The sequence below is a fragment of the Squalius cephalus genome (assembly GCF_949319135.1).
Source record: "Squalius cephalus genome assembly, chromosome: 1".
Taxonomy (NCBI): domain Eukaryota; kingdom Metazoa; phylum Chordata; class Actinopteri; order Cypriniformes; family Leuciscidae; genus Squalius; species Squalius cephalus.
The window spans coordinates 61,237,720-61,250,456 of record NC_137122.1 but is presented as its reverse complement, the minus strand read 5'-3'; positions in this window follow the sequence as shown (position 1 = coordinate 61,250,456).

Sequence of the window (12,737 nt, the reverse complement as noted above, 5' to 3'; positions counted from 1 at the left end):
TGTGAAGTTCTGAGTTTTCGTTTAGGATTTATAGGCTTTTGAGTGCATTTTACCACGCCCATTTTCTAAATGACCCTGTTATAGCCATGCGAAAAATGCAAAAGTTCAACTTTTTTTTGATAATTATTGACCTAGAGAGTCCATAGAATTGTCCTAGACTGGTTTGGTTCCGATCGGGCGAAAAACCAGGGACTAGTTCGCAAAAGTACGTTTTTAACATAATTACGAATATTTAATGAACGGTTTGATTGACAGCAATGGTTCTTGAGGCAAAGTTGTTCAACAAGAGGAGATCTATCAAATGGTATGCATTTTGTGACAATAAGTGTAACACCACGTGATTACAGAGCCATAAAACTCGTTAGCGCCAACTAGTGGCCGATTTCTTTTAAAATTCTTACAGACCTCTAGGGCCATGAGTAGAACATGCCCACCGAGTTTCGTTCCGATCGGCCTCCGTTAACCTTGTCTAATAGGTGCTCAAACTTCATTGGCCGATGGCGGCCATGTTTTTTTAGATACGCCAATGTCCTCATACACATACATGACACCTTGGACCAAGACACTGCATACCAATTTTCAAGTCAATCGGACTAACGGTCAGGTGGTTAAAGCCTGTTTTATGTTTTTTATATATTATAGCGCCACCATGTGGCCAATCGCCGCGATTTTTTTTGTGTTACCTCATATTGAGCTCATACATATGTTTACCGAGTTTGGTGAAGATACCTCATTTACTTCTGGAGTTATAGCCATTTTAGTAAAATAGGCCCCTCCCATAACATACGTTTTGGCGCCCCTTAGCGACCGTGAATCGAAATTTCGACTTTTTTTCGATAATTATTGATCTTCAGTTTCTAGAGAACATTTCTGCACTGGTTTGGTTCCGATCGGGCGAAAAACCAGGGACTAGTTCGCAAAAGTAGGTTTTTGACAAAATTCAAAATGGCGGAAAATCTATCATGGCGGAAATGAAATCGGAGATATACGTTTTGTTCGTCAGGCGTCCAGCTTTCCAATGATATAAGACACTTGAGTCTACGACATACGTTCTAGGAGTTCTGAGCAGTTTCGCGCTTTTGGTCGCTATAGCGCCACCTATGGGCCAATCGAGGTCATACTTTGATACGTTCTCCCCAAATTGAGGACTACCATTTGGCCAACTTTCAAGGTTCCAGCTCTTACGGTTTGGTCTGCACGATGCGTTTTAGGGGAAAATAATAATAATAATTAAAGCTGCAAGCAGCATTTATCGGGGTTCAAGCATTTAAGGTGTTTAAGGCATTTAAGCACATAAGCATTTAAGACATTAAGTTTTATTTAGAAAGCTTTTACCCACTGAAATAAACAATACTGCTATGTTAGTTTTTAGCTCAGCTTTTTATGTACTGGTTTATAAATTATAGCTGGATAAACTGAAATGTTACAAATGTACTTATACTCTACATTGGTTTAAATGTTAACTGTCTCATGGGACAACATTTATTTATATTGGAAATTATTCAGATGTGAAACAATTGCAATGTGGTTGTTTAAGACCAATAAACTTTCTCTTGTTTTAAAGTGTGTGGACAGTCATGTATGCAGATGATAAAACATTACATTTACCAGCGACATCAATTAAGTAGTTGTCTACTACTTTGGATGAGGAAAACGTTTTTCCACAACACTGTGTAGCATGTAGTGTGCAACGTGACTTGACGTGCTACACCCAGTTATAGTATTCGGTAGGGCTTAATTAAATCAGAAGCAAGGAACATCTACTGGGGAGGAAATGGTGCAACAGGTGAGCAAATAGTTAACAATTTTGTTCTGATTGAAAGAGAAAATTATATTTATAAGTGAAAAGGTTCTCTTCGTAGTTTGTTTCAGAAAGATGAGATGACAAATAAGAACAATAGATAGTTAGTAAATGAAAAGACATCACTGACTCATTTGTTTTAGGATGAATGGTTCAACAGCCTAAGCTGTTCGAGAAGCTTCGAGAAGTTCTGCAGTTTTAATAAAATTTGTGAAGAAAAACCCAAAACCAACTGCGTCTGTTTCTTTCACCTTGACCCAAATAACTTAAAATAAAAAATTATACATTATTTTAGGGTTGTCTTGCAATATTGCAGTATTGTGCAACTGACAAGCCAACCGCAGAGGAATGCAAGTAACCGCAGCAACTGCGATATTCGCATGTTTACGCTTTTCTTATTTTTTTCTTTTTTCCCTGCTTGTTTTGAACTTCGTGTGTATTGAATCTTAAATAAGTTAATAATGATAACAAGAATGTTTATCATGGTGATTTGTAACAGACTTGAAACAGACAGTTCTTGAATCAGACAGTGAATGAGAGAGATCGACTGAGCGAGTGCGATTATCTGCATCTGTCTTTGAGGTCAAGCCATATATATATTCATTAAAAAGGTTGCAGTGTCCAAGGAAAGCGAAATATTGTATCGCCCTTTTAACGTTTAAGGGTATTTACCATCAGAGGTGGGTAGTAATGAAGTAAATTTACTTCATTACATTTACTTGAGTATTTTTTTGGTAAAATTTTAGTTTTAAGAGTAGATTTAAATGTGGGTACTTTTACTTCGAGTACATTTCTATTGTAAAAAACTGTACTTTTTAGGGCTGAATGATTAATTGCATTTGCGATAATAATATCGCGATGTGATAAAAGGCGATTTTTTAACCGCAAAAGCAGCGAGCAAGTAAAGCAGTCTGCACTGCGGATAAAGCATCAACTTGGCACACTACGCATATAGACCTTTATGTGATATTGTGTTATAGATTCTCTCCAACGATTCTCTATCTATTCAGATCATTTCAGAATCGAGTCTGAGCTTAGTTTTAAACACAGATACGTGATGATGCTGCGTGTGCTTTATAAACAACCATATTCTGCTTGCTTATAATTCCTCTGTCTGACACACACACACACACACACACACACACACACAAAGAAGGGCGTAGATTTGGTTTGAACATTGGGGAGGTTGAAGTTTGGGTCTGCATATTTTTCATGTGATCATGGTAGAAATATTGGGGGGGTTGTAATGCATAGATTTAAATATTGGGGGGGGGGGGATTATCTCCCCCCAACCCCCCCACAAACTACGCCCCTGCACACACACACACACACACACACACACACACACACACACACACACAACACCACTCAAACCTTCCAAAAAATAATCATTCATAAAGTTCGGAAAAGTTGAAGCGAATTACAAGGATATTCGCGGACTGCATTGCACAAGATGCGCTATGATACGCGTGCTTTGCTTGATGTTACTCTTGTAGTGTGCGGTGTCGCTTGCCGGTATTTTCCTTACAAATGCTCTACGAAGACATCATGTGTCTTTTGGAATGCAGTTGGCTTATATATTAAAAATATGAAAATCAAAGACAGAAGCTGCTTTTAATTTTAAATACTCACGCGCTTTGCGAAGAGTGCTTGAGCATATGCGGCTGTGAGCGACTCCGTCTAACGTGGTTAAATGTATTTGCATCTCAAAATGCTTTTATGACAAAGTAGTCGGGTCACTGTTCTTTTCACACTGCATGACTATCTAGGCCAGGATTCAGTCGCTGCTGTGTTCAAACTGCACGATGGATCGGCGACAGAAGGTTTCACACTGCATGACTTTACAATAGGAAGAATCGCCGACAGCTCTGTCTGGCACGCAAACTACGTTTCACAATCAAAGACACGCGAGATGTGACAAGGAAACAACGTGAGATCACGCGTGCAAGACCGGAGCTCTCGCAAGACTGAAATTGTTATTAAAAAGGATAGCCTGCAAGAATATTGAGATCCAACTTGTCTGTGCGCTGATTTGCAGCAAAAAGGAGAAAAATAAAGAGTTTATGCAGGAGGAAATGGTTAGGAAGACGAGGGGAGCAAGGACTGTGTTCTGCAAAGAGAGTGGGTAAATAAATCATTTTGCAGTGTGCTGCTGTTGCTGCTGGTCAAGCAAATGTTTGTGCTTTGTTTCTGTTTGATATAATTGTAAATATATCTATTAAAATACTTATATTCTGGTCTATAACTCCTCCCCGAACTCCCCGCTGCTTTGTATCTTGCTCTCTCATTGGCTGTCGGTCATCGCCAATGTAGTTTTCAGTCAGAACACTTTTCACACAGCAGATTTTGAATCGCCGACAGGTCCAGATATTTAGCATGCCAAATATCTCACGGGTGTCGGCGATTTTCTCAGATTGCGTCTTTGCTCATTCAAACTGCGTGATTGTCACTCGCGTGAACGAGCACCGATTTGCCTGTGATTTCGGGCATTTGTCTGCGATTTCTCAAAACCTGTCGGCGAGCCAAAATCGGGGCTAAAATCGTGCAGTCTGAACTCGGCATAAGTTATTTTAACACAGTAATAACAGCAAGTTATTTTAACAGGATAAAATAAGATGTGGTTTGTGTGTTATTTTAACACACAAACCACATCTTATATTTCAAAAGAGATGAAAAAGTTCAGACAGCCTACTCTTAAATTCTGAAAGCACTCTTTGTTTATTGATTGTAATGTTTTTAATGTTTCTTTGTTATTTGCTATATGTTTTGAAGCTTTATTAGTTAAACTTCTTAACATATAATTGTATTAAAAAAAAATTTAATGTGTAAATATCTCATTTTGTTTTGAAGTTTAGATACTTCTATCTATGAGAGCACAAAAATGAGCCATGGGAGACAATGATTGGATTTTTTTTTTTTTTTTCAGTTCCAATCATAATTTTGACATTTGGGTGTTATTGTTTAGCTATTGACCTATGTTTTCAAATTTCCTGTGGTGTTTTTGTCACGATCGGACTAATGGTTTCGAAGATAATTGCAAGTTTTTAAAGTGCTAAATGACAATGATACATAAACTATAAGGCGAAACCTGGCATGTTTGGTATCGTTGGACTCAGGAAGGATTCAGGATTTCAAGGGACTAATGGTTGTATGCGTTTATAGCCATTTTCATGACATTTTCCCTGTTATAGCGCCACCAAGTGGCCAATTGTCGCGATTTTTAATCAAATGACCTAAGATTGAGCTAATGAAAATGTGTCCCGAGTTTAGCAAAAATATCTCTTTCCGTTTACAAGTTATAATTGTTTTAGTAAAAGTGGCTGTGGTGCCTTCAAACATTTTGGTTCCCCTTAGTGACCGGGAATTTAAATTAAGATTTTTTTTTGATGATTATTGATAGTCACTGTCCAGAGAATATTTCTGCAGTGGTTTGGTTCCAATCAGGCTAAAAACCTAGGAGTAGTTCGCAAAAGTAGGTTTTTCAAAAAACCTCAATTTACTCGAAATTGGCGCCTGAAGGGCGAGCAAATCGGAGATAGCCATTTTGTCCGCCTTGAGCCAAGGATTCCAACGATGTAAGACACTTGAGCCTGGGACAAAGGGTCTAAGAGTTATGAGCAATTTTGAACTTTTGGTTGCTGTAGCGCCACCTATGGGCCAATCGGGGTCATACTCTGATAGGTTGTCCCCAAATTGAGGCCTACCATCTGGCCAGGTTTCAAGACTCTAGGCCTTACGGTTTGGCCTGCACGATGCGTTTTACGAATCCTTACAATTACAATAGGGTTTCAGCATTTCATGCTTGAACCCCTAATAAGAATGGAAGCTTTTTGCCATTTATAGCGTCACCTAGGGTCCGATCTGCATGAAACTCGGCATGCTTCCTCATCATGTTATGACACATATGCTCATCAATTTTTGTGAAGTTCTGAGTTTTCATTTGGGATTTATAGGCTTTTTAGTGTATTTTGCCCCGCCCCTTTTCTAAATTACCCTGTTACAGCCACCCAAATGCCAAAGTTCAACATTTTTTCGATAATTATTGATCTAGAGAGTCCAGAGAATTGTCCTAGACTGGTTTGGTTCCGATCGGGCGAAAAACCAGGGACTAGTTCGCAAAAGTAGGTTTTGGACAAAATTCGACATAGCAGAAAATTTCCCCTGCCTACATCCAAATCGGAGATAGCCATTTTGTCCGCCTTGAGCCAAGGATTCCAACGATGTAAGACACTTGAGCCTGGGACAAAGGGTCTAAGAGTTATGAGCAATTTTGAACTTTTGGTTGCTGTAGCGCCACCTATGGGCCAATCGGGGTCATACTCTGATAGGTTGTCCCCAAATTGAGGCCTACCATCTGGCCAGGTTTCAAGACTCTAGGCCTTACGGTTTGGCCTGCACGATGCGTTTTACGAATCCTTACAATTACAATAGGGTTTCAGCATTTCATGCTTGAACCCCTAATAAAAATCCTTACAATAACAATAGGGTTTCAGCACTTCGTGCTTGAACCCCTAATAAAAATCAGGGCAATTACAATAGGGTTTCAGCACTTCGTGCTTGAACCCCTAATAATATTTAACAAGCAATTATGCAACAAACAATAAAGTTGCAATATTGAATTAATTTGTTGGGCTTTCACTGTGAGGTTGAGTCATCAACTGAGGCATCAGTTGAACCTCTGTGTGTGTGTGTGTGTGTGTGTGTGTGTGTGTGTGTGTGTGTGTATACATATTTCTGGTGAATTTCTGTAGAATTTTTTTCCACATAAGTAATGGGAGTATAAATATCACTAGAGAAACGCAGTGGGCTTCAGAAGACAACATCTCTTTACATACCAAAGACACAGAAACTCCAGGTGAGTCAAGACTTTATGAACATGTAAATAGTAACCAAAAAATTATGAGCGGTTTAGACCTCAACTACAACATTTCAGTGCAGATTCAAACATCATTATAATAATCAAATGCAAATTGAAAAAATAGAAAATAGAAGAGAAAATAGAATTTTATATAGATTCATTTAAAATTAAATAAAAACAAAGAAATATCAATGGATTGACTGAAGGAAATATGTCTTTATTGGATTTAGTAACACTGTTTTAAAAAACTGTTCTGCGTCATTAATGAATAACACACGTGCTACACATAACAACAAAATAGTACCTAATGCACTATTAACACTCTATTAACTACTATTAACTAACAAGAAATTATGATTAACGAATTAGTAAATAATAGTGCTCAGTTGAATGTGGTAATTCACTATTAGCTAATCAATAAGTAGCCTACTATTTTTTGACACTGTCCCTCCCAGAGGACTACTAAGAACTACTACAGGTTCATAATTAATGTGAATAATGCATAATTAAATGTATACTAATGTATAATTAATTCTAAATGGAAGGTCATGGTAACCCACTGGTAATTATTCAAGTATTACCAAATCCTTCAGAAGGCATTACTAATTATTTGGAACATTATTCTCAATTGAAAAACATGATAACTCTCTAGTATTGACTGATGTCATTGAGCTTTTGGGGTTTTTGTAAAGTTTTGGATAGTATTGACTCAAGTGTTCCTACATCCTTCCAAAGGAATTACTAATTATTTGAAAAACAGTATAAGTGAATATCCTGGTAACCCACTAATGACTCAAATCCATTGCAAGAAATTACTATCTAAAACCTTACAAAAACCTCCAAAGCTTACAATGACTTTGGTCTTTAGAGATATCATGCTTTTTACTTTAGAATACTGTTCTGGAAAATGTGTAATTCCTTGCAACATGATCTCAAGAGAATATGAGTGTATTTTTACGTAAAGTGTAGTTCTACCACACGTAGGCTACATTTACTTACGTATTCATACACTCTAAAACGTGTAAAATTGACGTATTGACAGCACAAAAACGTAAAATATTTACGTATTGACAGCACAAAAACGTATAATATTGACGTATTGACAGCACTAAAACGTATAATATTGACGTATTGACAGCACTAAAACGTAAATAATTTATGTATGAACTACTAGGAATATAATAACTAGGATAATTAGGATCCCTATATCTAGGAATGAACTTTACCGACATACAAATTTGTACATATTCCTATTTATGAATATAAAAATCGTGGCATTAATGTTTTGAGTCTATTGTATTCAATTTTCATATTAATGACATATTCAGTCGCATTTATTAAATTTACTCACCTACTCAGTAAGAAATAATAAAATTTCGCTCCGTTCGTGACTTCTGCTGCAAACTCGTCTCGGATGATAATGTTAAACAAGTGAATGAATAACATTTCTTTAATTGTTTAAAATTCGAAGCCGGATTAACATTAACTTTCATGGATTAATAACTTCAATTCTTCTCTGTACCTCATACAAAATACAAAAATGTTTTGTGTCTTTGAAAGTTACTATTAATTCCTGCGTTTTAACAACGAGACCAGGCTGTTCCTTCTGAAGGATTTGGTAATACTTTATTCATTACTAGTGGGTTACCATTGCCTTGACTTTAGAATTAAACATACATTATTCACATAAATTATGAACCTGTAAATAGACGTTCTTGGTTGCTCTCTGGTAGGTATGAAAAAATGGTTATTGGTTAGCTAATACTTCCACATTACTACCACATTCGACTGAGCACTATTACTTACTAATTTGTTTATCAGAGTTTCTTGTTGTTAATATTAGTTAATAGCGTATTAATATTGCGTTACTCATTTGTTCCCATGTAGTTATTCATTAATGAAGGAACAGTATTCCAGAGTGTTACCTTGGATATTTTTAAAAACAAGATCACATATAAATATTCTTAAGGGTGTTTTTTTTTTTTTTTTTTTTTTTTTTGAGAACTAATAAAATGAACACAGTTAAATGGTATCTAAAAGAAAAAAATGAATGAAAGTAAATTAATAAAATGTCAACGTTTTATTTGTACCTGCTAACCTGATACCTGAATTAAATTTAAATGAAAAACTTGCCATAATAATTTTAGAATAATAAAGATGACAATTTATCAATTTAATCTTTTTTCCCCCATTTATTTTATTTATTAGAGCCATGGAATCCAAGTCAATCAAAGTTGCAGCCCTAGGAGGATCTCGGTGTCCTGGTATGTGCCGCAAGGATTCCCTCATTGCTGTATACTTTTGTATTTAATGGTTTTTAGTCCCCTTTTCACCCAATTGCAAATTTACAGTATTTGAGTGGTAGGATTAGAGGTGCATGATGTGGTAGCAATAGCCTTGTGGGCAGTGCTCTGACATACAGTATAGCACAGCTGTGCCTCCTGCAACATGAGGTCAAGGTTTTTTTTTTTTTTTCTCGCTTGACAAAATGGCACTTAAACCAGTGAACTAATCTTAATTTGGGTCTACAATAAATAAACTGTGAACTTTTTTTGTAAACTCTGAAACTAAAAAAACTCCATGATCACTATTACCCTTAAAATATTGCTTCTGATGGTTTGAAATACCTTGGGGTCTTTTATCAATGTAAAAAAAAAAAGGTATACAAATCCTTACAATACTTTATTTGCAAGCTTTTTTCAATCGCTTGTGGATAAATCCAAGTTGTGTAAGTTGGCCTCTCTGCCTTTATCACTTGTGTCACATTAGCTCGGTTGGTTATTCTGCCTAAATGTCTTTACCTCTTTCAACACATACCGACTTTCATTATTAAATATTTCTTTATTGGCTGTGACAGTCTTTTGCGCTCTTTTCTATGAGGGAATATAGAAACTTCCCAACTACCATCCATATTAATGCGATATTAATAGACTTCTCTTTTGGAACAGGGATAACAATTGTCCACCGTGTGTGCGTACAGAAACTTTGTCAAAAAGTACTTTTTATTCTATTGTTTGTTCTCAACATTTGTAAGTGTAGAGTTTAGCAAAAATGATGGGAGAGTGTCCAGTGGGAGACAGTGACTGGATCTAAAACTTTCGGATGACAAACAGCTTAGGCTATATCTCAGTTTCTGTGAGTTACTGGACCCCTAAATGAAAACATACAACACAGAGAGACATGCATGTGTGCAGTGTGGCTGACCTGTTGTTTGACTGACAGACAACTAGTTGTCCAGTGCGGTTCTGTTCAAACAATTACTAAAAATGCAGTTGTGAGTCAGTTCAGTTATTAAATTCCTTTCTCATCATATTTAAACCCCTTTAAAGCAGGACTGACCACCATATTCAAGTTGTAGCAATTTGTAGCAAAAATGTGTTTTTTTTTTCTCTCTCTCTCTATTAATTCCTTTCTCAGAACAAGATGTGTTTGTGGGTGGGATCGGAGGTGATGAATTCTACTTTACATGCATTTCCAGCCTCATTTCAGAGATCAGCATAACTTACGGCAAGGTGTGTAAAGATTGTTTTTATTCTAATTTATCTTCTTTGATTCCTATTTGAATCAAATTGTTTTTATTTAGCTAGTTGATTCACATACATTTGTGCTTTCCAGGGGACACTGAACACAATCCAGGTGATTTTTAACACTGGCCAAATGGCGAAACTTGGTAATGAAGCAGGAAGGAATCAACAAAAATTTGAATTTTGCGGAAGTGATAAAATTGTTGATTTAACACTGTGGCCAAATATTGATCATACCAGATGTGCGGGTCTAGAATTTGTGGTTCTCAAAATCAGTGGTGAAAAAAAGACGTTATCTGTTATGTGTGATGGCATTGGTGCGCCTGTAAATGTTGATGTGAAGTCTGGAAGGTGTTGCGGCATTTTGGGAAGATGCGGATCTCAAATTGATGCTCTGGGTTTCCACTTCATTTAGCCTCCAGCTATACACATCTGTTGCTGACAGTATCAAATATCTGGTCATCTAAAATAATGACATCTGAACAGCAATCATATACTCATATACATCAGGGGTATTATTGGTTATGATTGAAGTATCAAATTTGAATCAGTCAGTTTAATATTTTCAAGTGTCAATCAGACAATTACAATATTCTTTTTTTAGGTAAATTAACCATAATAAACAAATAAATGATAAGTTAAAAGTATCAAATTTATGAGTCAGTAAATAAATAGTGATGGTAGATTAATCTTATTCTATCATTTATGTCCATCTATATATGTCTGTTCTGTATCATCTGTACCTTGTGGTTGTGGGAGTTCAAAATATCTTGATGTAGCCTACTTGTTTAATTACAACAAAGAGTTTAACTTGATTTGGTCTGAAAAGCCTTTCATGCTGTTTATTGTGTATGCTTTTTTATTTTAGCTGCAAGATGTTGCTCACAAATGTTCATTTTTATGGTCAGATGGGGAAATTAGTTTTTGCAGGGTCTGGAATGGTGAGGGAGAACGGTGCTGGGTTCACAGTTTTAATTTTGTTAATGAACAGTATGACAAAAAAATGTTCGTCAACAAGCTTTTTCCCATGACTGAAGCCTTGTTCCCACCACCAGCGACATGATCCCATTCGTTTTATATGATTGATTTAACTGTACCCACATACAGGGATATAATAAAATGATGCATGGAAAAGAAACTGACGGCAGTCTTAGTGAGTTTGATTCATACATTGATTGTTTGTGTGTTGTTAATTATGATGCAGTGAGCAGTTTAGCACTGCTGCAGTTCAAATTACAGTTTTCCCTGCATTATGTTTATGACTATTAGGGACAAGAAAATGTATTACTGTATTTGTCGAATTCGGATGGCATTTTAGTCATTTTTTGGCAATAGTTTAATTAATTGATTGATTGTTAATCTGGTTAATGATTTAATGCACTGAGCACTGCTGTAGTTTATAATACAACACTCTCCAACAGCAGAATGCTACTTTAAAGAATGATCATTAATTATTTTAAGTCAAATTAAAATGAGACCTTAGTTTTACTGGCAATAAATATATTTTGTGATTGGGTCAAAGACCCAAAAGGGGGTTTCAAAAGGGGGAAAGACGAAAAGGGGGTTTCAAGGATCATCAAAATTACATTTTAATACAGATTTTTTAAATATTCCCCCTTACATTAGAATGTGTCCTGTTTAATTTTATATTTTGCTGAGCAAAAAATAATGATTATCATACATTTTAAACATGATTTACAGAAGACACCAACTAAAATATCATTCAGTGTAAAGACATATTTTAATCAGACCACATTTTAATCAGAAGACATATTTTAATCAGACCCCATTTAAGGATCACAGTGCAGCCCCCAAATACAAATTAAGGATCATTTTTAAATCTTTGCCACTATCCTTCAAACGGGTTTTACCCATTTGTCAGCAATACGTTTTAGTTAGGAAGTGAAAATCATTTCAAATTTAATAAAATGAAAACAAATTAATAATACAATTTTAATAATATATATATTTTTTATAATATATTTTTAACGTTTAACAATTCTTCAATAATTATTTTAAATGTGACTTGTTTTTCCATGCATTGGAACTCTAATATTAATAGGATATTCTAATTCGTATTTTCAGCATAGAGTCTACGATCAGCTTTAAACGGTCTAAATCCTGACTGGAATTCCTTGCTGATACCATTTCTTTCTGAAAAGAAACATACAGTAGTTGTGAGGATGCTGCCTTTTCTAGTATCTTTGACAGAAAAGGTAGATTCGAGATCAGCCTGTAATTGACTAATTCAAGTTGCGATGTTTTAACAAGCGGTTTGATAATAGCCAGCTTAAAAGTTTTTGGTATCCTCCTAATGACAAAGATGAATTAATGATTTTAAGAAGAGGATATTACCTCTGGAAGGGTCTCTTTCAATAGCTTAGTCAGTATGGGGTCTACTCTAACATATATGATGTCCATTTAGATTTAACGAGTTTAGAAAATTCTTCCTCTCCTATAGTGTAGAGTGTCGAGTAATACACATGTAACTCGCGTGAGTGTAGACACTAGACTGACTTTATTTACGTTACCCGCTTCATCCAAACAGGGGTTG